General features: G+C 43.3%; 1 long non-coding RNA gene across 1 annotated transcript; it reads left to right on the forward strand.

Annotated features, from left to right (window-relative positions):
* Positions 1 to 491: 491 nt before the first annotated feature.
* On the forward strand, positions 492 to 24,277 carry LOC118499979. The gene is made up of 4 exons (XR_004902497.1): positions 492 to 519; positions 16,987 to 17,117; positions 19,395 to 20,652; positions 23,675 to 24,277. It is a non-coding gene; the product is annotated as an uncharacterized LOC118499979 (long non-coding RNA).
* The last annotated feature ends 1,142 nt before the right edge of the window (positions 24,278 to 25,419 follow it).

Genomic DNA, 25,419 nt, shown 5'->3' on the forward strand with positions numbered 1-25,419 from the left:
TTTAAAGTGTTATTAGAACAGAATAAGCCTTGAGTTAGAACACCCTAGAGGAGATCGAAATAACATGTTGGAGACCGAGATATGAGGAGAGGAAAAGGAGTTGGCTGACAGTTTTAGCTGGATAATTAATGAGCGCCTAAGACAATATGATCTCAAGATTCATGTCCTAACAGTAGTGTAATGTCTGGTTTTAAAAACTCATATCTCAGTCAGGTTCTGGTTAAAGGTTTATGATCCTCAGATACTGTTGTGTGTTCTGGGGTGGAGGCTGAGGACACAGAGTGCTTTGAATTCTGCCAAAGTTATGAGTCAAGTCCAAAATTGGGAACACAGCATACCGGTGTGTGAATGACAATGAGATGAGGCCACAGCAGAGAGGCTGGGGTTGTGGGAGGAACTAGACAAACAGGAAAGGTCAAGGGGTGCACAGAAGTCTAGGTATTGGGGGGCAATGCTTGATGAAGACAGCAGAGGCAGTGAAAAGACAGAGGTGTTGCTCCTGACTCAGGGGGTCAGGAGGTTTGTAGAGTTGAGGAAGCAAAGATTATGAATGGAGCTCTAATTCTCGGACATAGTATGTTGCTATTTTTCATACTTATGCTATTTTAGAACTCCGTGAAGTGAATCCGTGGGTATTTGCTTCATCAAGAAGCCAGTCAAGGGCCTGCCCATGAGCTCTATTTTGATGAGAACAAAATGCGGAAGTTGTCTCACGTGACATTGACTAAGGGGAGTGGAAGGTGCTTTCGGCTGCAAATAACAGTGAGTCTAGATGCAGAATTAGTTTGCTTGGCAATATGACAACATGGTCAAGGGCCCAGTTCCTTTCCATTGTTCCACTCTGCTGTCTGTGCTGCGCTGGCCATCATCACCCGACTTGCCCCTCCACGGTCATAAATAGCAGTCATGCCTTCAGGTATCCCACCTTCAGACAACTGTCCGCACACAGCCTTGTGGAGAGGCAGAAAAGCATGGGGGGGGGGCACTTCTTACAGCACCTTTTTGTAATAATAGGAGACTTTGAGCAGATTTTCACCTCCATCGTGCTGCTTAGAATTTTTGCCACATTCCTGCTCCTGTACTGATTATTGGCAAAGGACATGAAACCACCATGATTGGACTCTACTGACTGCCATTCGCCAGCTGGACTTATGGAATAAGTCCTGTCCCTGAGCACAGGGGAGGGGCTAGAAGTGGGAGGGGAATGACCATCGTGCTGCTTTGAGTTCATCTTCGGAGGGTCTCGCTGCCATTGGAAATGGTGACATTGGGACAAAGAGACACATCTAAATTAAAATGCTCAGAATAATGACTCTCCCTCATATTGTAAGATTTGACCATGGTTGCTATGGTGTTCCAAGTAGGGGCTGGGGCAAGTTGGCCTGGCCTACCCTGTCGTTCCAACTGGGATTTACAGAAACAAACTGAGGGCGGAGCAGAGCACTCATTGGACACAGCCTCCATTGTGAAAACAGGTCAACAGCGTTTTTTTCTACGTGACACAGCAGACATTTGAAGTGAGTGTGCCTGCAGACATAGCTCTGTAAACCATGGCTGGGAGGGTACCCGCGCCTATCCAACGGGCCTGCTTAGGAGGAAAGACACTCCAGGCAGGGTGAAATAATTGCAGGATGCCTGCAAAATGTAAAGCTAAGCATTCATCATTTGTATAAACACTTTGAAAGTGAGCTTTAACAGAGTCAAATGTCTAACGATGGCCTGGAGGAAAGTTTTAATTTCCTGAATGACTTGAACAATGGCATTATATCTTTGGTAATCTCAAAATGAATGGGAGAAAAAAAAACTGTAACTTGGTTATAAACTTCTAAACTGTTCCTGTCTTGCAATATGTACATATTGTAGTGGAAGTGATTCACCCCAACGTTATTTGAAGTTTACTGGGTATAAGTCTCCAATATTGTTGATGCAGATATTAAGCTGATTGTTTTTTTATTCTGAGGTGGGGTGAGAGGGAGGAGAACAGGGTCTGCCTCCTAAACATCAAATATTACCCCCCAAATCCTCTACACACCCTTGGTAGATTCATTCATGGTGTGATTTAGTTGAATTCTAGTTGTTTGAAATTTGACTTTAGACCTTTCTTTGGTTCCCACCCCATCCGCAACTCCACTCTGTGACATCAGGATGAACTCACTTTCAGGGGTCCATACGGAGCCCAGGGTGCACAGAGGTGGCCCGGGCACTTCTCATGGTTTTGTGACTTTCATGGGACAAGCTGCGCTTTCCCAGAAGCTGTCTGCATTCAGCAGAGCAAACCTCAACCTCCCCTTTTCATAAAGGAGCACACAGAGGCTTGGGTTGACATATATTTCTTAAAATCACACAACTACTAAGTGGTAAAATTGAGGTTTTAGTGCAGGCATTTTATCTCTAAATAAAGAATTGTTTCCAGTCCTGGTAGGAAAAAAATTGATTTATACTGTCCAATCCCAATGTTACATGTTAGATCGAAATTACCATAACGACTCTCAAACTTGTAAGAACACGAGCACGATTTCTTTAGAATGCAGAAGTGCTGTGGTAATAAGCTGTCACTCTTCTCTTTCCTAAAGCGTGGGAGGATTCCTGCAGGGGAAATCAAGGAGGCAGCTAATTGAAGTGTTGTCTCCCGTCACCTCCCACTGCTTTCATGGTTCAGAGCTAGACGTTGGACATTTTGTTGTTTAAAGTACATGAAAATCAGAAATACAGCAGCAGACTTGCACAGGATTCAGAGCTCGGCTTCGTAACCACACCATGTCCCCTGCCCTTACCTCTCCAGCTGGCGTTGTCCCACTCCCACCCCTGCCACTGACCTACAGCACTCCTCAGTTCCATCCTCACAGAATCCAGCTCGTCATAGCTAACCTACTGTGCTTTGGTTTACGCCACTCGACAGATGTAGTTCGCACATTAGCACAAAGGAATGAAAGCAGATAAACCAGCCTCTAAATGCAGAAGAAAAAGTCGTCTGATGGAAATACATTCCCCACAAATCTACCAACTTAGCTGTATTCGTGTTGCGTCCTTTCTTCCTTCTCCCTGGAAGCAGTACAAAAGCTATTGTTTTATTTTTTAGCGTTTAGCCTTTTTTGAGTTTCCAAATCTATTTCCTTCTTCCTTCTGAGAAAATTCTTTTTAGGTATCACCTTTGCTTTGTATAGGTCCTTTCCTTTAAAGAACATTTACACATGGTCATTTTAAACCTCCTCCCTCTGTCTCCTCCACGACTTCTTCAGCTAATCCCCTTCCCTCGCTCCTCTCTGCCACAGCCAGCTCAAAGAATCATCTATGTTGAGTGTGTTTCTGCTTGAATTTCTACAGCTCATTCCTCCACCCACTGCCTGCCAGTTTGTACACTACCCCACCAAAACTAACCTTACCACTTACCATCCAAAATAGGATATTTTTTTGGAGAATGAAAGCTACTCTACTAATAATGATACCTTTAAGACATAAATTGGGACTTTCCTGGGTAAGCCGGTACTTAGAGGAATTTTACAAATAGGCACTTCTTAGTTCTTATCTGACTTGACTATTTGGGCGTATTGCACACTTGACCCTCTTTTTCTTCAAAACACTCTTCCCTGCTGCCTGCGACAATATCCCTCTGGGTTTTCCATGTCCTTCTGGTTATTTTTTACCATTATTTTGGGGCTCCTACTCTTTCAAGCTGTGAATCTCTGTGTTTCTCTGTGTTTGTTCTGTCTCCTTCTTACCCTCTGCTCCTGGGAATGACATTCACCCCTGTGATTTAAGTTGTCATCTAAAGCTCTGAGTCACGAATTCGCCACTGAAACTCAGAGGTCTCTTTTGATATCCAAGTCCCTCTTTTGATAGCTTACTGTGTACTTCAACTCTTCTTTTGGCTTTCCCACAAGTATCTGAAATTTAACATGCCATTGTCTAAAGCCATCTTTGTCCTGGAAATTATTCCTTCCCTTAGGTGTCCTCTCTAGGCCTCCTTGCTAACCCTGTGCTCAGGTCACAAGGCTGGTGATTATGCTTCACGCTGTTCACACCCTACACCAGCTAAGCCTGCATTCCATAATTCATGTCTCAGACCTCCTCAGCTCCCTTTCTCTCTGGGCCACTTCTCCAATTCAGGCCCGCATCATTTTGCATTTGGGTTTATGTAAGAGCCTCTTACTCCAAGTTTGGCTTCCTTTGATCATATTTCCTTATAGCAGTCGAAACTTGTATCTCACATGCAAATCTGATACAGATACTCTTCTGCATAAATTACTCCAGGGGCTCCCTGTTCCTTTCAGGATGGAGTTCCTGCTTGATCTGACTTTTCTCCCGGTTTCCAAGCCTCCACTTTCCTTTATCTTAGCTTGTCATCACTAAATGTTTTTAGTTCCTGCAAAGTTCTGTGCTCTCTCAGCCACAGATTCCTCACCTAAGCTTTTCCCTGTGTTTGCATCATTCTCCTGTGTTCCCTACCATCTTTCATTTCTCTCTGTTTTAGCCTACACGGTACTGATTCCAAAGCCTTCCTACTTCTAATAAACTGGTATGAAATGTTTCTCTTATGGAAACTCAGAACACCCTAACATGGTAATCCTCACATTGTAATGCAATGGCCTGTTTATGACTCTTTCTCCCCAACTAGAAATGTGAACATTACGAGATTTGAGAATATGGTAATAATTATGATCATATAATTATTAATATAAAGATATGTATAATGCATAATATTATATATTATAACTATGTATAATCTCCCTGGGCTCTGCTAGAAAGCCTGGAACACAAGCATTTCAGCTGACCCCTGAAGGACTGGTAAACTTTAACACGTCAAGGCAGGAAAGACGCTCCAAGAGAAAGGAGAGTATATAGCAATGCACAGAGACAGAAAATTGGGGGACACAGATAAGAAGTTGGGAGGAGTGTATTTTGATAAGAATAGTAAGCAGGCTAAACGGCAGGAGGAAGAACCCAATCAGAAATCTAGTGGAGTAATAGGGGTGAGAAGGATCAACATTTTTATGAGAATCTGAATATTGCATGGGACCTTAAAAAACATAGAGCCATTCTGATTAGGTAAGACAAGCCACTCTGAGTGAAATTCTGAACATGCCAATGAAAATAAATCAACAGACAAAACAGCCGATACATTTATTTTCTGTGGTTCTCTCCTGCCTGACAGCTTGACACACTAATAGAAACTGAGCAAAGACAGCCTGTGTTAGACAGCAAGGATCTAGCAATTATCGGTACCCCCTTCTTTCTAACAGCAAAAGGCCAGTGAAGTACTCTTGTTTTCCAAAATGCAGCTAAGGTGTTGGAAATTCACAGACAGCCAGATCTAGGCGATGGGTTATATATTTTGAAAGCTGGCTTGCAAAGACTTGGGCACAAATAGCATTCTTGTACTCTTCTGACTGATATTCTTCATACGTACAGCCACCTTCATATGTACAGCCATCGTCCTTCTCAGAATTAAACTGAAATTTGAACGTGGGAGGCACAAGTTAAATACATTTATTTCTATTAGTGAATAACACCCTTAAATAGAAACAAATTATTTTTTCCAAGTCCCTGAAAATAATTCTAAAATAGCTTCCTTTTTAGATGAAGGGTTTTATTAGAAAAAAGGAAATCATCAAAAAGTAGAAAAGAGGAAATAATCACCTTAAGTTCTTTTTTTAATTAAAGATTTTATTTATTTATTTTTAGAGAGGGAAGGGAGGGAGAAAGAGAGAGAGAGAAACATCAATGTGCCATTGCTGGGGGCTGTGGCCTGCAACCCAGGCATGTGCCCTGGCTGGGAATCGAACCTGCGATGCTTTGGTTCGTAGCCTGTGCTCAATCCACTGAGCTACGCCAGCCAGGGACCTTAAGTTCTTTCTTAAAGAAAAACAAACACGCTTGGCACATGCTGGACACTTGATACGCATCTACTGAGGCAGTAAATGGAAATCATGATGAATTTCAGGTGTCAGAGACGTGGCGAGGAAAGGTTTGGGTCTCCTGGTGCTTCTGAAATTGCACTGCACACAGGAAAGCTGCGCACTGAAATCGCTGCTTATTCCACCCCCAACCCCAACCCTCCCCTCCCCAAAGGGCAAAACTCCACTTCCAAGGACTAATGAGAGGGGCAAGGCAGACCCGCCATATTAAAAGGCTACACATTGCTCTATTAACTTTTGTTTCAGTCATGTGTATGTTTGTGTGTATGTTTGTATCTGTGTGTGTGTGTGTGTGTGTGTCTGGTTTTGCTGGGTCATCGTCCAAAATGCAATGTCAAATACATTGCTTTCCGTCAGTCATAGTCAAATGTGTTTGAAAGTTCCTGCACACCCCCAGCCAGCTGCTTGTCCGGCCTCAGATCCAGCACAGTGTGCTGCTGCCAGAAATTTTCACCTCCGTGGAAACACTCCTGTCTGGTGTCCTCACATCCCTTAGCGCTGGGGTGATGAGCACCGGCTCGCTTCATAGCTCATCTGTCTGTGTGTGCGTGGACCAGCGGGAGCCAGCACACTTGCTACTTCTCCTCCCACGTCCTAATCCGATCCTCTTCAGACTTCCAGTGAAGATGAGTGCAAAGGGCCAGTCCTTGCCTTAAGAGAGGAAGTTGTCACAGGATTTTACTCTTTGAACATTTTAAACTTAAACAGACCCGTACACTATATTTCTATCTGCTGCCTGCCTATTCTCCTCCTGGCTTCCCCCATCCATCCATTGGCTGTCTCTGTATAGACTTTGTTATTCAGTTTCCAAAGACAACTTGGCCTTGAAGGTTGTACTGGCGCAAGCACGCAAGCTTTCAAGGTCATAAGGAAGAAAAACACAAATTACTAATCGGAAAACATTTTTAAATACTTAAGAATTTGGAGTGAAGGTAGAAATTGCGTTATGAGTGGCACAGTGGCCGAGTTCCATCCTCCCAAGACGGAGGATTCGGTTAGTTTCCTGATGAATAAAGAATCTTGATCTTTATTTGGTATTGCAGCCCCACACCGAGTGGCCACCTTCTCTTTGTTCCCCTGAGTTGACCCTTCAGGGGTGTCCAACCCACAGCCCGTGGGCCCCATGTGGCCCAGGATGGCTAAGAGGAGGCCCAACACAGAATTGTACATTTATTTAAAACATTATGAGATTTTTTTGTTTTCATTAGTGTTTGTATATTTAATGGGTCGGCCCAAGACAACTCTTTTTCCAGAGTAGCCCAAAGATGCCCAGACATTGGGCTGCCCCTCCAGGTCCTTCTGGGTGCTCTGCCCCGCACACCAGCGCTGACCTAGTCGCGGCTGTCTCTCCGCTGCTCCTGCCAAGCCGTTTCCCAGGCAGAGGTGTGGGGCTGTGAAGTGGTCCCTGAGCCCGTCTGCCATGGTGATGGTCATGCCACCTGGCCATCTTCCTCTTAGTCTGCTCTGGCTGCTACAACCCAGTACCATAGTCTGGTATCTTATAAACAACAGACATTTATTTCTCCCAGTTCTGGAGGCTGCAAGTCTAAGACCAGAGTACCGGCATGGTCCCCTCTTACAGGTCACACACTTCTCCTCGCACCCTCACATAGTGTAAGGGGTGCCAGAGATCTCTTTTAGGGCCCCTTTCATAAGAGTGCATTGCACATCAGCTCCCGAAGGCCCCAGCTCCAACCATGATTGCCGTGGGGGTGAAGTTGCAGCATATGCATTTGAGAAAGGGGTCACATTCAGACTATCACACCCTTTCTCATGGGTTCTCTTGGCTGTCACAGCAGAAGAAAGCCAGTTGGTTCACCAGAGAGTGGCAGTCACCCAGGAGTTACAGATCCCTCCTTCAGCCCAGTCAGACCAAGAGTTCCATTTGCAATTGGGGATGAACACTACAGACAATGGGAATTAGTAAAAGCAAGAGCTGTAGACGCTACAATCATGACAGGCCACGTGACGTGACTCACCTACAACCTAGAGAATGATGGCGACAGTGCTTGCACCTGGACCTTCATGCACAGCCGCCACATGCTCATCTCTTTGCATTCTAACAATAACATCAGAATAGTGCTTCGTAGTTTGCAAACAATGCTAACATATATTATTTATTTCACCATCTCAATAACACCGGGGAGCAATTTGCAGATGGTTCTACCCAGGTTTCACAAACTAGAGAGTGAGAACCTGGAATTGGAGAGATTAAACAGGTTGCCCAGGGTCACAAAGTCCATTGATTTCAAAGCTGAAATGCAAATGAGAAGCTATGCAAAGTGAAATGCCTTGCAAAATTCCAAGGGAGCAAGGATGCCAGAGTCATTAAGATTGCATTCAAATACAGGACAGGTTGATTAAAAATTTAGGAATAGCCGAAATGGGCTAGGAAAAGAGGAACCTTCCTTACCAGTGACCCCTGGATGGGGGGTCAAGTTGAAGAACAAGTTCAGAATGTGTAAGAGAATAAGGGAAATGACAAATGAGCCACATGCTGGAGAGAAGGCATGCCAGGTTCGCCATCACTCAGGTAATAAAATGCTTCAATTACTCAATGTCGGTTTGGATTTCCCTCTGCTTCCCATAGCAGTCTGATAACAGAAACCTTTCAAACCCATCCAGCTCTCCCAGAGATCTGTCACTGTCTCATTACAGGTGGCTGAAACCCCAGTCCCACCACTTCTGGGCACCCGGTACTAATGAGCTAAACTTCAGCTCCCTCCTGGGTTCAGCCTCATACAGAAGCTTATTAAACTCAAAGAATCTCTGGATCCTGCAGCTACCTGCTGGAGGACCTGCCCCCCATGTCTGAAGCCGAGTCCTCCACCAGCACAACAGACACTCCCCAAGCGCGGTGTCAGGGAATAATTGCACGGGCGCACGGCTTCTAAATATATTGGAAGCAAAGCTGCTTCTGGGAGTGGCTGGTGGGAGGGCCAAGAAGGGGCTGGCTGTGTGTGCGCGCTCTGTGCGCATGACAACGCCACGAAACACCTTTAGCTCTGGGGATGCATTGCTTTGAGAAAAATGTAAAATTGGCTTTCGAAATTTAAAAAAACAAGAAGAATAGAGGGCAAATGAAAGGTGAGGTCAGTGAAAGAATTAATCACAGAGCAGGGCTAGAGAGCAAGTTCACGCTGGCCCGGTGCAGACCCCAGGAGCCGTCTGCAGGACTGCAGCCCTGAAGGAGAGAGCAATGGGCACATGTCCATTGGGCATGACCAGTGGGCATTGTCTTCTTTTTCTCGTGGGCAGAATGCGGGAAAAGAGTACCTTCTCTGAATGCGAAAACCAGACACCACCCTGCATTTTTGATTCCTTATTCACGCATGCACTCATTCATTCGTTAGTTTATTCCATGAACCAGTATTTCTTGAATGCCTGGTATGTGCTGGCACATCTGTATGGGGGACGAGAGACAGAGTCCCAGCTCCAATGAAGCGGACCTTCCAATGGGAGAGATAATTAACAAGTAAACAAAGGAACAACCTGGTACGAGCCGGTAAGTACTATGAGAGCAATTCAGCCCAGTAAGGAGGAGTTTGCCTGGTGAAGGCCTCTCTGATTTGGCCAGAATGGTGTGGGAGGCAGAGTTCTAAGATGGCCCAAGACCCCTTCTCCTGATACACACACCCTGGGTCACCACCGCCCACCCTTGAGTGCTGCTGGGACTTGCAAGAAAAATGGGATTTCATTATGGAGATTATGTTATATTAAACGGTAGAAAGGATCTTAGAGATATCATTGAGATCCCTAACTAGTTGATTCAGTAAATCAAAGGGGAGCTTTTGGGGGGTGTACTTGACCTAATCAGATGAACCCTTGAAAAGGGTCCAGGCCTTCCCAGAAGTCCGAAGTCCTCTCCTCCTAGCCTAAAAGGAGAGGAAGCAAACAGCCATGTTGTCAACCAGCTATGGAGGAGGCTGAATTAATTAGGACCCGAGGGTGGCCTCTGGTTGTTGGGGGCTGCCTTGGTTGGTGGACAGTTAAAAGGGGGAGGGGTGGTTCCATCACACAACCACAAGGACCTGAAAGTATCAGGAGAGGACACCAATCTCCAAATGAGGTCACAGCCAGCTGACACCTTGATTTCAGTCCTGTAAGACCCTGAGCACAGAACCCAGTTACGCTGCACCTGGATTTTGAACCTAAAGAAAATGGGATTATAAATGGGTATCATTTTAAGCCACAGCATTTGGGTAATTTGTTATGAAGTGATTGAAAACAAATTTGTTATGAAGTCACTGTACTAGCAGTGACCAATTTTGCTTTCCCCAAAGGCCAGCCAAACAACTTAACACTCCCTGCCAAACGCCACGTCTCCAAGCCATCGGGATTTCCCTTGAAAGGGAAAAGGCAGGGAAGCAGAGCAGGTAGAAGCTCCCATGGCATGTGCTTCCTATAACCGCGCTGGAGAACACCTGGCAGTTGGGGGATGGGTCTCCCGGGCACAGTGCCCTCCTCTTGTGAAGAAGCCCCGGCTCCCACCTCGTGGGGCGGGGCCGGGCAGCAGACAGGGGAGCACAACTGTGTCCCGTAGACACGAGCTTCTGACATGAACAGGAGGTGTGTGGGCTTCCTTTGCCTCCAAGCCTCTTCATCTAACGATGTTTTATGGTTCTTTATGACAGTCCATTACCCCCCAAAGAGGGAGGACAGCAGAAAATGAATATTTTATTGGCTCCCATACAGTGGGCATGGCCCGAAGTAAAAATAAATGTTCTATGACATTCATCTTTATAAATGCGTTCTCTCCAGCCATAAAAGGGATCCAACGGTTCATCTTTTTACATGACTCTCAGCTATAATGAGAGTAAATAATTGTGGTCATCGTCTTAGATGGCCCTCGTGCTGGGAAAAGTTTTGCTCAGGTAGTAACTATTCTCTTGTACAAGGAAAGATTATGAACACCCTGGATAGGGATATGTTTTATTCCAATATTGCTGTTAGATTTTCCTCCCTCCGACAAGGACTTAATTTTTCTTAAGGGATGATTTAGGATTTTCTGCAGAATAATGACTTTCAGAGCCTCTGTAGCTCAGGAAAAAAAAACAATAAAACAATCAGTTAAATGTTTCCGACATTAAAAATTTATGTTTCTGCAAATGAGCTACAAATGACATCGAGAGGACGTAAATGACAGTGCGGTGGCACCAGCGACTAACTGGCAATGGCATTGAGAGGATTATCCAAACAGGTGATAAAACAGAGAAAAAATAAAGCAGTAAAGTTGAGGGAGAAAGAGTTATATCCAAAAGGCATTCATGTTGCAGGTTGGGTTGAAGGTTTGATTGGGACAATTTTTAATTTTTATCCTTTGATCACTGTACTGAAGTCTGCTTTACATTGTAATAATTTTTACTTGTTGACCGTGTATTTTCTAGGTGGAAATATTAATCCTTTTTATTAATTTCTGAACATAATTTTATATGATCAACACTTCTTTGTTGAAACATTCTTTTTCCCCTCTCCCTCCAATATTGTCATTTTTTTCCAGCGTCTTTGGTTATACTCATTCTCATTTATTTCTTCCAGCACCTTTTCTTCTAACCAATCTTTCCATTATGAAGTTGCTAAGGATTTGTCTTTGAATATACTTGCATCTTGCTCTACCTTCTTTCTGTTTCTCCTACATTTCAGCCACCCCTTTCACTTTCATCACCACTTACATTAGGAAAGTAGTTGCAATATAAGGCTGCATCTCCAGGTGCATCATGGTTCCTCGGGCAGAAAGAAAGCAGACGGGCGAGTGGGCGAAAGAGTAATGCATGTGTCACAAAAGCAAAGACGTCCCTGCAGTTCCTGCAAAAGTTCCTTTTAGGTCTCATTCGAGCAAATTGAGTCATGTGGTTAACCCAAAATGATATTAAGTCTGAGAAGGTGTACATTTTTAGTGGGGCATATTATTTCTTTGCACTCTATCAGGGCCCTGTTAGCTATGGGGAAGGGTGAATCAATATTGGGTAGCAAATGACTCCAAATCCGTATCTTCAGTCTTGATCTGATTTGGGGCATCCAAACCAATATGCCAAGTGGCTATTTAAGATGTGCAGTTAAATGGCTTTGAACATCTCAACATGAACTACTTCAAAGTGATATTTCTCATTCAACGTTGCCTGCCTTTCAGGTTTCCAATGTCAGGAAGTGTGTCAAATGTGTCAATACTTTAGCATCATTGTTACTTCTCCCCTCATCAGTTCCCTGCATCCCAGCATTAACAAGTCCTGTTTCACTCTGTGTGTGTCCACTTTTCTGTAACCTCCCCCCCCACCCACTCCAGGTTACCATCCTCTCTTGCCTAAAATATTGTGATCGTCTCCTGGCTAGTTTCCTTCCATCAGTGTTGCCCACCTCCAATATGCTGTTTTATATTTTGACTTTTCAATAATTTTTAAAAGTGGAATTTGATCTTAACCCTTTCGTGGTTAAAGTCCATTAATAGTTTGCCAAATCCTTCATGCAGCCTAAAACTGCAGTCTAGTCTGGCCCCTGCTTTCCTTCTAGAGTCTTAGGACCCCATGACTTAGTTTCCACACTGGAACGGCATGGGACTTTTCTCAGTTGTTTGAACGTGATATGAAGTGTTTTCTTAGTAAACTACTTGTGGTAAGAATTCAGGATACACATTTTATAACCAATAACTACACACGTTGCTACTGGTAACTCATTATTGAAATATTCATTTTAAATCATTTTAAATCATTTGTGACAATCCTCTTGTGGGCAATCTGTAGTCCAGAGTTGAAGCAACACTCAACACTTTGTCATCCTAACCACACCTTCTACAACCACACAAATACACACATACACGCTGACTCACATTTCTCAAAAAGTTACTGAGTAATGTGTATTTTTGAGGAGAAGTGCGAGAGGACTTACACTGACTACCACACGGGAAACTGCTTAAGAAATACCCTAGAGGTACATGTAGGTGTTGTGTCATCTGCCACCCGGGAGTCCTTTCTGACTAAGATTTCACGTTGTACTCACCCAGCTTTCTTCCGTCTCCTTCTTTGTGTATGGGCCAGCCTCACCCCACATTAGGCTCATCATCTCAACAAAACCTTCTCTGTCTTGTTCTTCACAGTTACAGTCTTGTTCAAGCGATGTCTAAGTTGTTGTGGACTGGATTCCAGCTGCAAGAGTAAAGTCTTCCCTGATGCTGCTCTGTGTGCATTGCTTTAGCTGCCTTTTTGTTCAGCTGGGAAGGTGAGGGTTCCTTACCTTCGCATTGTCCGTAAATCATGTGAAAGATCTTTATAGTTTTGATTGTCCAACTGAGGTTTATGAAATATTCAAAAATGGCAGACCAATATTTTAGCCAGTGTCTCTAATTCCCTTATGAAGCACCATACTGTTACGAATCAATTACTAATTCGTGATGGAAAGCTAAAAGATGAGTTACTACTTTCTGATAATAAAATAGGTCATGGGCCGTGTGGGTGGGGTAATATTCTATTCAGTAGAATATATTCCTAAGCTAGTGAAAAAAAAAACAGTTGACTTCATTATATTTTAAAATTCAAATAGGAGAAATAAGCTTTAAATTAAGGTTATTTGTTATTTAACTTGTATATCCTAAATCAAGTGAATAAATTAGCTTTTTGAGATATGGAGGAGCAGATGGCTGCCAGCATTAAGCCAAGGGGAAGGTTGGAAGTACTTTACTAGCAATTAATCTTAACTCTAAGCTCAGAGTTTTAGGGGTTTGATAAAGAACCATTCAAAGACATCTAAGCAAGGAGTTCAATCATAGATTATAGGGTGCATCAAAGGTATTATAAACTGACTTTTGGAGAAAAGAACATATGTATTAAAGACATCCTAAAATATTAATATTGACATTAATGAGGTTTTGAGATTTGTTTAAGATGAACTATTCTGATAAGTTAAGTTGTACTGAAAGAGGTACTGACACTCATGATTATGAATCTCTGGAGCTTTCAGCCCAGGTGGCACATGCCCAGTGCTCATACTTGAGGATCTAGATCATAAGGCCCATATGGATCCCAGAGCATGAGCAACATGCTATGAAATCGCAGATTCAAAGTTCTTCATCCGGAACTGAATTTCAGTTGGGAACTGACAACAAACAACATCTTATTTTAGCCATTCTTCTGTAGCTATTTGCATTACTAAGAATGTTTGACTTTAGCCCCCACTTATCTCCTTTTTTCTCAACCAAAATACTTGATGTGCAACTAAAAGATGACATTTTCATATACTTTTCTATCTATACATATATCTCTAGTGGATGTAGGTTTTGGATTCTTAGTTGGTTTCCCTAGAAGGCCTCCATTCTAGGAATTACCTGATACTTAGCTGTTTCATTAAGTGGGAGGTTAGCATTTGCTTAGTGAAACAGATCTGAAGATTTAAAAAAGTAATTTAAAAAAATCTGTGGACATGGCCATAACTTTATTCATCTAGATGGTCAAACTGATGGCCTTATTTTCCTTCATTGCCCTTTCATTTTTTTCCACAACCATTTTTCCCTTTAGCAAATATTTTTAGTACTGCTTTCAAAATGTATCCAGACTGTGGCATTTCCCATCACCCACATTGACACCACCCTGACAAAAGCCACGGCTCATACCGATTGCTGAAATAGCCACCTCCTGGGTCTCCTTCCTGCCTTGCCTCCCCAGAGCAGCCAAGGGGATCCTGTTAAAAACGGGAGGTAGATCATATCACTTTTCTATTCACAACTCTTTATTTCCTCCTCATCTCATTCAAAATAAGAGTTTCAGTCCTTATCATGACCTGAGCCACTGCTGCCTCCTTGACCTCCTCTCCATTCGTACCCTACTCTGGCAGACCCCAGCAACACTGGGCTCTTGTGTTGGTCCGGTTTCTCCTAGAAGCAATCACCAAGATGGCGTGAGATGGCCAAGAGATTTACTGATAGACATTATCAAAGATAAGCACAGTTGGACATGAGTTAAAGCAGTGGCAGCAGATTCTACTCAGCTACTGCTGGCCATGGGGGAAAGTGCTGAGCTCCGTTTCCATTTGTGCAGAGGTGACTTGAATATTTTAAAGGGACAACGTGAGAGGGGAGAGGTGGATGCTAGAGGGGAGAGCTGGTGTTCCACAGAGACGGAGAAGTGAAGAGCTACAAAGCGTTGGTCGCTGTCAATATGACTGTGCCAGCTGTATGCACTAGCTGGCAGCTATTGATGTTAGAATTCTGTCCTCCCACAGATCCTGGGAGACAGTTGCCCTACATTTCCTGATGATAGTATTTCAAACCCAGGTCTCTCAGGTCCTTGAGAAGGAGGCTTCTGAGTTGGAAGAAACACATACTCATAATTGTAAGCTCCTTTTTAGTAAATGTTCTAAGAGAAGGAAATCTGGGCTTATCAGCAGCTGTTGGCTAGAAAAAATAGTAAATTTTCTGGCAGTCTTGAACTTTGTTAGGCAAGCATTTTAATGGGGGGTGTATAGGGGGGCTGGGGTCATTGCAGGACAGAGGTGTATGTGGCTAGAAGTCCTGTTAGAGTTTGGTCAAGTTCCTTCATGCAGGGATTTGGGCAGAGTTAGGACGTGCCTACGGAGACTTCTGTGGCTCCCAAAATGCCTGTGAGTGAAAGGGAGGAAGTGGGGGAGTGTCCACACCATGATGCAGGTCTGAGTCTGGGACACGGGGCAGGAGGCAGGGAAGGAAGGAGGGTGGGGCTGCAATAGCGTCAGATGGCTGAGTCCGTCTAAGGAAGCGTTGACAAGGTTAATGGAGAATCCTCAAAAGTCATTAAATCTTTAATGTCATGATGAGTGGTATCCCCAAATCCACAGGAATGGCCTGCTCAAGGGCTCTCACCATGGTCAGTTGTTGGCCGGGATCAGTCTATGGGAAAGTGTGGCTGCCGTGTGACCTTGGTAGTGAACCCAGCAGGAGTGACTGCTGGGGCTGTAGCCAGCTGTCTCTCCCACACCTGGAAATCCAAGTGGTGTGTTTCCATGGGCATCACACCTCCTTGCTGTTGCTCGAGAGCACTCCAGAATCATTCCTGCCCCGGGGTCTCCGCACATGCTCTTCCCTTGGTGTGGAACCCTCCGGTGCTAACATAGAGCTCTTTCCACCGCAGGGGACTCAGGCTGTCCTTGGAAGTCCCTGTCATGGGGAAGCCTTTAATCCACCCTGTCTCAAATGTTACCCACCAACATTTTGTATACCACTTCCCTAATGTATTTTTCCTTCTTTAGCACTTGTTAGCATTTAACATATTTTATATTTGATTGCTTTTGTCCATCTTCTCTTGACTAGAATATAAAGGATTTTCGCTTTCATTATGACTACATTCCCAGCACCTAGAATGCCATCACACACGTAGTATATGCTTAATAAATGCCTATAAGCTAGTTTTAATGAAAGCAACGTGACTGTACTCTTCACCTCTGAGCATTCTAGTCTTCATTCTGTAGTTTGGTGAAAGTAAAGTGATATCTTTTCATAGATCTCAGTGTTGGCACTAGAATCGTTTTTAGACTAAAAGCTTTGGCTGTGTCCAAGGCTAGGATTTTTATGACTCCTTCTTAATCTTCAGATCTGTCTCACCATTTAAGCACATGCTAACCTCCCACTTAATGAAACAGGTAAATTGCAGGTGATTCCTAGAATTGAGACCTTCTAGGGAAAGCGCTTGAGAATCCAAAACCTACATCCACTAGAGATCTTATTCTGGGATTGTTCCAAGATTTGTCATCTTCTTCTGAGAATAAGAGGTCAGAGGCAGGGTGGGGGAGGTCGTTTCAAAATGCTTGCTCGGTTTTACAATTGGTTTGCAGTTCTCATTTGCTAGGCTTCGCACAACCTTGTCTGTTAGGTTGTTAAAAAAGAAAACCTACAGAGACCCGAACAATTATTCCACAGAGTAACGTTTTGTGTCCATTGCCACTTACTGCTTTAGGATCTGCTAACATTCGGCATCAAGTTTCAACATATTGTTCCATTTGGAATTCAGAGACTATGCGTGTAGCTAACTGGCCCAGATCGCTGATGAGAAGGAAGATTTTTAAAAATCCCAGAACAGTTGGAAGAACTCTTCTCCTTTTCCCTAATTTCCAGAATGAAAGATGCAGAGCAAAATTGATCTGTGCCAGACAAATGAAGATGAAACAATGACCTCTGGAAGGAAATACTGTTCTTTCACGTTTTATTTTCAACGTCCAAAGCAGAATTGAACCAAGACCCATAAAGTAAGTTTGACATGTATACTGCCAGTCTGTTTATGAACCCCAGTTTTATCGCAACCAAAATAGATAAATAATAAAAGTCCATAATGCTTGTCTCTGGAATGGTAGTTAAACTGAAACTCAGTATGCAGGAAACGGAAGATGAATGGTCTTTCATAAACATGTTTTGATAACATAATCTGCTCGTATAAACAACTGGCAGAGCATCCTCTTGGGATTCTCGTTAGCCCGGATTGTCAAAGCCACAATGAATGGATTGAGTTTCAGGGCTATTTCTCAATTTTGTGCTGTTTGGAGAAACATCTGTTTACTGTATGTAAATGAATGAGACACTCTGTTCTTTTAGAAACCCAACAAAGAGGCGTTGAAGTAGGTCAATTTGGCAAATAAGGAAATATAACCTCTTCCAGAGACTACAAATGGAGTCTAGCAACAGGTATTGTGAAGATCGCGGTTATTTTTCCCTCTTGAAAATGTCTGTGTTTGGATCAGACAAAGCACGGTCATTTTGCTTTGATTAAAATCCTGTCTGGAATTGTTTGCCCTCTCCTTGCTGCTCCTTTGCTTTTGTCCAGGTCGTCAGCCAGACCGAAGTTAGAAAACAGACTTGCCTCGTGGAGGAAGTGTGCGGCAGACAGTGAGCAGCGTCTGGGCAGTAAATCTTGGTTCGGTTAGCATTTCCACATGTCTGCAAGTGCCCTTGGAGGGCCAGCAATCGGGAGAGTTGGAAGCAGGTGCCTCAGCATGTGCCTTCCCCTCACATCCTCCTCGGCTTCTTCACACCAAATGGATGTGTTCGTGTCATCCATGCTGACTTTTCATAAGCTGAGTTTGGCTGGAGGGCATGGAGTCGTCCTTGCTCCTGCTGGCTGCAGACAGCCGTCAGGGACCGTGGGCGCCGGTCAGAGAAGAGTGGTGCAAAGAAGACGCCCAGGAAACTCTTACAAAGAGTTTGCAAATGTGGTTTTGTAACTGAAAGGTGGCTGGTTGCTTCTTTAAAGTGTAACTCTTTTTTTAAGATTTTATTTTATTTATTTTATTTTTAGAGAGGGGAGGGAGGGAGAAAGAGAGAGAGAGAGAGAGAAAAACATCAATGTATGGTTGCTGGGGGCCATGGCCTGCAACCCAGGCATGTGCCCTGACTGGGAATCGAACCTGCGACACTTTGGTTCGTAGCCCGAGCTCAATCCAATGAGCTACACCAGCCAGGGCTAAAGTATAACTCTTAAAAAAAACCTTAAAAATTAACATCATAATGATACCTAAGAATTCTGACCTATATTCATTACACTTAAGTATCTCAATGGCTTTCATATTTTTTTAAAATTTAAATTACAGTTGATATTCAATATTATATTAGTTTCAGGTGTACAGTATCGTGGTTAGACATTCATATAAGTTATGAAGTGATCCCTCAATAAGTCAGGTTACTCTTAATATTAATATATGAATACTTCTGTGTTCTAAGACGATAGCCCCTGTGTCGCACAATAAATATAATGGACTATAATGAGAGATGAATAGCACTTCCTTCAACAAATATTATGCGTATCTAATTGATACTTGTCAAGTTTTTACATTAAAGAAGACAAGTTTGAGAGCCGTATCATAGAATAGCATTTTATTCACAGTTTCATTTAAATTGGAGGCGATACGTGTTATTGCTGTCCTGACCATTTTCTGACACTTCTGATAAATGTCTCTTGTTCTGCTCTTCCTGATTGTCCTGACGCTCAGCAACACTTTGATTTAAAGCTGACCATATGAAGAGCTCTGATTAAAAGCTTCCGGATCCACCCCATTTCTCTGCTTTAGACAAGTGTCCATTCATAGAGGGGTCACGGACAGTCGCCCCAAATTGTATTTCCTCTCAATATTGATAAACTTGATGGGGCTCTCATCTTTTCATGGCCACATTCCCTTATGCTTAACCTAAATTTTGGTCTTGCTATGTATAGTTTTTAGCTTCTCATTCTGAACCTCCTTTCTGAAGGAACTGTATGAATGATTTTAAAACACATGGATATCAATGACAAACTAACCAAGAAAAAGCATGTGTATAAAATAAGTAGTGTACGTGTCTCCTTCACTTCAGAAAAGAGGTAGAATTTGGATAGAGAGGGGAGAATGAGCAATTGTTGATGAACAACCCTCTAGAAATGTGTGTGTGTGTGTGTGTGTGTGTGTGTGTTTAGATGTTTTTGTTTCAAAGTTCTGCTATGACCACTAGCTTCCCAGAAATGTTGGGGAAAAGAATGATGATCTATCTTTGTCTTCCAGGAAATATATTCCAGTTTTGATTACGCAGAACTAAGGAGACCAGAGTTAAATGTAGTGCCATCTTTGTATCAACTATCATAGTCTTGTCAACAGATGGCACTTGGTTGTCTGAGTCTAGCCCTGGGTCATTATCTTTGTCTTCCTGTCTAGAATTCATGTTCCTGTCCATCTCATTTAGTTCCAACTGAAGCCTTGAATGCAGATCCAGACATCTTCATGCAAAGGTAACTTTCCTGCATGTGTCTACATTTTATTCAGAATTTTGTGGGTTGATCCTGACATCTCTTTCAGAATCTACCCCTTCCTGGTGCCAGCTGGTCTTTATAAATGATGAGGTGTTGGCACCAAAATGTTTGTAAAACATTCTTTCTACTTCTCCATTTTCTGCTTTATAAGAGTGCAGAACGCTCTGATTCAGACACATTGATTTTTGGATTTTATAAATATACCCTTCTCTATGTTAATTGATCTGACAGCTAAACACCTTTGCTTTAGCATTTTATTTATATGGCATTTTCATCAGTCTGACAGATCCTTCTGATTTTATAACCTTGTACTGATAGCAAGTCATGTTCTGTGACCAGGAAAAAATCAGACTAACTTCAGCTGCAAAACTATGGTGAAGAGTAATGGCATACATGATTAATGCAATAACTTCAACCAAACTGGGGTGAGTGCTGATTGCTAGGCTTAGGAATTCAAACTTTATCCCGGAAGAAAAGAAGATGACAGAGTGAAACCAGGACAGCACAGGAGAGAGATAAGAATAAATCCCCGGCAATTTATTCCATAAATGTGATTTTGAGGAAGTCATTTCTATTGTTTTAGTGCCCTGTTCTCCAAAAATTAAAAGTTTAAATCAGATTTCTTTCTAAGACCCTTTGCAGAATCCAGTGACTGTATTGTACTTTATCCTGGATAAGGTTATACCATAATTATCGAGCTCATGATTTCAATTGGACAGAAATAAGTCTGGTTAAGCACACAATGTGTTTGGAAGGAAGGACAGAAGAAATCTGTTAAAAAGTAGAGAAAAACACAAAACCCATTGTGTTGAAACCCTTGTTGATGGCTGGGTCTGATGTAATAATCTCTGCATCCAAAAGCATCACCTCTAATTTGGCTTAACTTCAGGGAAGTTTCTATAGCAACAACAGTGCATTACTGTGGGAACAGCGCCTGCTCACAACTTTCTCAGGAATGAGTCACTGCGATTGGAGGTCCCACTGGCAATCTGGCTGAATCTGAGCAGCACAAAGTAAATTTTCTTGCTGATTAAAGATGCACTTTGGTGATTGTTGAAACCTGTAAAGTAATTATTATCATTTTGTTTGGTATCATCAGCAATAGTTTAAAAATAAGTAATTATGTAACCTCCAGTGAGCTACTTATTGAGTTCACTTAACACAACATATTTTAGACTAAAATATTTCTTATGGTGTTATATTATAAGTTATAAACTGAGATATTTACTTTCTTTTTTTAAACTAATGCAAAGATGTTCTTTTTTTAAGATCTTATTTATTTATTTTTAGAGAGGGAAGGGAGGGAGAAAGAGAGAGAGAGAGAGAAACATCAATGTGCGGTTGCTGGGGGTCATGGCCTGCAACCCAGGCATGTGCCCTGACTGGGAATTGAACCTGCGACACTTTGGTTCGCAGCCCACGCTCAATCCACTGAGCTATGCCAGCCAGAGTGATATTTACTTTCATATGTCATAAAATGTAACCTTTCAATGAATAATTTGAACTTGAATGTTGAATATTCGGACTTTACTCATCAAACAAATTAATTTATTAAGAAATTGGTCCATGACTTACGAGGCTTCATTACTTAAAAAACAAAGATGTTCGAAGGCCATCTTCTCTCTTCTCATGTCCATAGGTCAAGATTTTCCCTTTTTTGAACCTTATTTTTAAATGCATGGATCCAACACCATTCTTTTTAGAGGACACATTCCATTGTTTATTTGCAGAGCTTATCTGATTTTAAAAGAGAGCATCTGTGGAATTTCCTCTTACAGGAGATGGGAGTTATCCTCCGATGGCTATCTTAAACCATCCTTTAAATTACTTAACAAAATGCATATTTCACAGATACAGGCCTGGATAGCAATTCCGATACTCACTGTGTTTTGAGAACCATGGCACTAAATTAAAGAACAGGACAGATCTACACGTCTGGATGTATTAGTCTGGGTTCTGCAGAGAACAGAACCAGGGGGATATATATAGATACATGAGAAGAGATTTATTATGGGAATCGGCTCATGTGATCATAGAGGCTGAGATATGTCATGATATGCTGTCGGCAAGCTGGGGAACCAAGAAGGCTGATGGTATAATTCAGTCTAAGTCTGAATGGCGGTGTAAATCCCAGTCTGAGACCAAAGGCCTGAGAACCGCGGATGGAGGGTGAAGTCGGATGCTTGGTTAAGTCCCATAGTTTAAAGGCTTAAGAACCAAGATCTCTAATGTCCAAGATTAGGAGAAAGTGGATATCCCAGCTCTAGAAGAGAAAATGAGAACTTACCCTTTCTTTTTTGTTCTATTTGGGCTCTCAGTGGTTTGGATGGTGCCCACGCACACTGGTGGAGGTGGTCTTCTTTACTCACTTACTGGTTCGATTGCTAGTCTCTACCAGAAACTCCTTCACAAACGTACCCAAACATAATTTTACTGGCTGTCTGGGCATCTCTTAGCCCAGTTAAGTTGAAACACTATTATCACACAGGGCAGTTGAACAAATGTACCCTGAAATCAACTGGCAGTTCTCAAAAAGCAAATCCAGATGCAAAAGTACATTGACTGCAAAGCTAATGAGCCACAGGATACACTCACTTCCACCTGCAGGCTGGGCCCTCACAAGGCCCTGGAACGAACCCTGGCGATGTTTTCACATGGTTTTGTACAGTTTTACTTGCAAGATACTTCATTCAGACTGGTCCAGACCGCTGCCTCTTCCCACCTAACTTATCCTCTGTCATATTTCCCCTGTCACTTGGAAGTATCAGAGTGGCCAAGGGCCTTTTTGAAATTGGGCAAAGGGCTAGTTAATTTGGGGCCCATAGTGATTGAGTTTGGCGCCATGTAGTTACTATGGTGTTCTTGGTCATTTCTGGGGTAGAATCAAGTCATTGCCAAGTATTTCAAGAGCAGGAATGGTTTTCAGGAATTCTTCTACCATTCACTGAGCCAACTCGCCAAGCATCAAGTTATCCGCATGCTAGACCAGAATGGGCGCATGAACGTGCAGGTCAATATGCAAGGGAGTCATGCGCCCGGCACCATGGGAAATGGAACAGGAGGGCAAACAAGGCTCGATGTTCACGGAGCCTGGAGTTAATTCGAGCAGAAAACCCCCTTCAGTCATCGGACATGCAAAGTTTTAAGGGAAGCATTTGTCACTCATTGACACCTGGTTTAAGAAGTGTGTTTAAATACACCCATACACACACACACACATGGAAATCATGTGAAATCATGGGTAACAGCTCCACATAAAGGAAACTTTGTAGAATTTTCTCAAATTCCATAATACTACACATTTTCGTCACATTACCAATGATGAGTTGCGAAGTTAAAACGCATGTTTCCTAAATTCTCTGTAATAAAAAAAGAGATCAATCATGCTAGAAGGATTGGTTTCCCGGGGCTTCCACACCAAAGTGGCCCAAACTGGGTGACGTAAAACAACCGAAGTTTACTCTCTCACAGTTCTGAAGAAGGTCCAGGAGCCCAAGATCAAGGCGTCAGCAGGACCATGCTTCCTTCCTCTGAAGCCTCAAGGGCAAGACCCTTCCTTGCCTCTTCTAGGGACCGGCAGCCCCAGATGCTCCTTGGCTGAGAGCAGCGTCGCTCCAGTCTCTTCCCCCACCTTCACGGGGTCTCCTCCCTGCATCCAGCGTCCTCACACGGATGCCTGTGCTACAGCATCAGGGGTCTGCCCTCTTCCAGTGTGGCCTCGGCTCAACTCCTTACACGTGCAACGACCTTATTTCCCAGTAATATCACTTTCTGAGATACTGGGGGTTAGGATTTCAACATATTTTTGGGGGTTGGGGACAGAACTCAAAAAACTTAAAAAATTAAAAGACTCAATCATCTCAATTCTCTCAACAGAGAAAATGTTCCTAAATTGTTGTCACATGAGGTGATCAAGAGTATGCTGTCAAAATTAATGTTCCCCCTCCCACCCCAACAAGTAACACACATGTGTCTCAGACACTTAAGGAAGCGATATTTTAAAAACTTTTTTTTGTACTATCTGTGTTATTTCAGGACTTCCAAAGTCTAACTGAGCTGTTATCTATTTTCCACCTTTAGATGTGGGCTTAAGTGTGCACTCATTCCAGGGTGACATGTGAGCGGCCCCATCACTGAGCTCACACACCAGCTCTCCTTGGCCCCTACACCACTCGGTTTTCAGCCATGGACACACCACACGTTCCTAGGTGCCGCACCGGAGGGACACCAGGTGCTGACTTGTATCTCTGGACACAGTTTTTCCCCTGCTGCCCTGTAAGTGCCACCACGCAGGTCTGCCAGTGCCCTGACCGTGTCAGATGCATATAAACAGATGCTGATGATTGAGTCATAGATGCTGTCACTGCGACGGCAGCTGAGACTGAACCAGGGACAGGTGTCGAGGACTGAGTCATAGATTTTGTTGTTGTTGTTGTTGTCACTACGATTGAATCAGACACAGAAGTTTTATGTGGACGTTAGATCTAAAGTCAGAACAGGAGTTGAACTGAATTGAGATGTGATCTGTGTGATGTGGTCTCATTCTGGTCATACTCCGCCTCCGTCGGGTGTCGCTGGGCTATTCCTTTTCTTTGTCACTGCAGGTTTTTGGGTAGTTTTCAGTATTTATTATTATTATTACTACTACTATTATTATTCTGTGTGTGTGTGATGTCTGAAGAGTGTTTGAAGCAGAAGAGGGTCCTGTTTTTCCTGGGAGGCAGGAGTTAATTACCTGAATGAGCAACTGTCACTAGTGGGAGCCGAGACACTCAGAGAGCAGGCTTATGGCTTCTCCTTGCTGCTCACGCTCCCTGGGAGATCTCTGGTCCAGGATTTGTGACCGAGCTGCCTTAGCAGACACAGTTGTCTGAAACAACAGGGCTCCCCTCGCTGTGGCCCCTGGCAATTGTCCTACCAACTTGAATCGGCATTAATGGCTTGGAAAATGAGGGTTTGATTTCAAGAGAGACCTGCAGGGTTTCTAATGCTCTTTTTGGTACCAAGTCAAGCTGCGTTCGCCCCTGGTTTCCAGAGAACAGCTTGGTTTCCATGCCTGGTCAGCCTTCACCATCATTCATAACGCCAGGAAAGAGATACGGTGTCTATTTTTGCAAACACTTTTCATCCTGGTGCAAAGTCGTCCATCTTCTAAGTCCTGTGACATGCAACTGAAGTAAACATTTTTTGTATGATGAACGTCCGGTCTCCTGTGATTATCTCAACTCCGCTTTTTTTTTTTTTTTGCTAAGACATCTTTGTATCAGAATCATGGATCTTTCATGCCTGTGAAATAGATTTTGCTTTCATTTATTTTTTTTTCCTGGGGTCGAGTTGCTTCCTCTTCCCTGCTCCTGCTGACCGATTAATGTGTCAAGTTGTCAGTAGTGCGCACACTTATTTGTGGTCCCTTGGACTCCAGTTCCAAGTCTTAATTGCGGCAGATAGAGACGGCCGCATGGAAGGCTGGGAGTGCGCGGTGACAGGCTCTGCCTCTGCGAGGGCTCTGCTCATACTGGGGGTGGGGGAGAGTCCGATGGTCGCACACACGGTTGTCAGAGAGAAGGGGAGGGGGCACTGCATGGGTCCTAGACTAGAGATAGGGAATCTGGTTTATTCTGATTTCTGTTCATTTTGATTGCCTTCTAATATATTCAACTGAGACGTACTTAGGCCTTTCAGGGATGATTGGTGGTGTCTTGGCTGGGTTGCTCCGTTGGTTGGAGTGTTGTCTTGTGCACCAAAAGTTGCCGATTCTATCCCTAGTTAGGGCGCGTACC

The sequence above is a fragment of the Phyllostomus discolor genome, chromosome 4, assembly GCF_004126475.2.
Source record: "Phyllostomus discolor isolate MPI-MPIP mPhyDis1 chromosome 4, mPhyDis1.pri.v3, whole genome shotgun sequence".
Classification (NCBI taxonomy): domain Eukaryota; kingdom Metazoa; phylum Chordata; class Mammalia; order Chiroptera; family Phyllostomidae; genus Phyllostomus; species Phyllostomus discolor.